The 1,411-nt window shown below is 44.2% G+C and overlaps 1 pseudogene; it reads right to left on the minus strand.

Annotated features, from left to right (window-relative positions):
* Positions 1-722: 722 nt before the first annotated feature.
* The window catches only part of LOC102492868 (RNA-binding protein 3 pseudogene), a 1,411-nt pseudogene continuing 722 nt past the window's right edge, over positions 723-1,411 (minus strand).

Here is a 1,411-nt window from a genome sequence, read left to right on the forward strand (position 1 = left end):
TGGACCGCCACGGCTATATACAAAAAACACACAAAAAAAAAAAAAAAAAAAAAAAAAAAAAAAAAAGCCCTCCAAGTAATAACATTCTTGGTGCAGATTTCTTAAAAGATACATTGGGAAATTGCTTCCTATCATTACACGATAAATATCATGTGTACAGCTTTTTAAAACATCCCTAGATACATATTAATTTTTTGAGAGTTTTTTTGCTATAGAGTGCGTGCGCTCACCAGACAGACAGAGACATAGAGACAGAAAGCGAGAAATCACCCCCCAGGGGAGATGGCCACACCGCAATCCCTTCTCCTCCATTCTCCTCTCGGGATCTTGGGCACGCACGCACACGTGCCCAATGTGAGTTTTAAGCCACCAGGCCGGGGGCGCGAACCACGGTCGACTACATGGGAGTCCAGCGACATAGCCATTATGCTAACTGCTGGTTCCCTAGATACATACTAATTTTAAAAGTCTGGCCAAACTTTCTGTTCAGCTAAAATCCATAATCCTGAGAGCCCAAACTAAAAAATAAATAAATAAATAAATAAATAAATACATGGAGCTTTCTAAAAGGTTTTCAACAAGCTACCTTGGGAACTCAATTCAAAAACAGTCAGATGTTTCAGAGCAGCTCCAAAAATCTGTATAAATACAGCATTTGGAAGGACGATCCTGGTCAGAAGTGTTATTCCTTGTGTATTTACATTACGTGTGCATGCCTCATCTCAGCTGTCATAATTGCCTCTGTAATTTCCACCTGAGTAGCGGTCATAACCACCTTGGCTGTCACTGTAGTCTCTGGACCGTCCACATCCATAACGATATCTTCCAGGTCGACTGTCATACCTGCCACTCCCATATCCTTGATCCCCACCACCTCTACAGTAGCTGCAATCATGAGCTCCAAAGGCACCCCCTCTGGTTCCCGGGCAAACTTGCCCGCATGGTCCATACAGATCTGGCGACCATCCGGAGACTCTCCATTCATGGCTCTCATGGCATTAGAGGCATGTTCTGTCTGGGTTGGTAGAGGTGATAAATCCAAAGCCCCGGGATTGCTGAGTCTCCCAGTGTTTGACAACGACCTCCTCAGAGATAGGCCTACAGTGCCTGCTCATCGGTGTCGAAGCTGAGCCCTCCCATAAAGAGCTTCCCTTCTTCAGATTTGAGTCCTTGAAACTAAAAAGTAAAAGGACTGGACATGGCAAGCTCTGAAAAGCAAAGAGAACAGGCTCCTTCTGGGATCTTGAGCATGCACACACAAGCACCAGGGGTAAGTTTCAAGTCACCAGTCTAGGACTTGAACTGCAGTTGACCACGTTGGAGTCTAGTGACGTAACCACTATGCCATATGCTGGCCCCGATATTCTTCTTTTTTTTTTTTTTTTTTTTTTGAGTTTTTTTTCTTTAGGGG

This window comes from Tupaia chinensis, unplaced genomic scaffold, assembly GCF_000334495.1.
Source record: "Tupaia chinensis unplaced genomic scaffold, TupChi_1.0 Scaffold000484_1, whole genome shotgun sequence".
Lineage (NCBI taxonomy): Eukaryota > Metazoa > Chordata > Mammalia > Scandentia > Tupaiidae > Tupaia > Tupaia belangeri.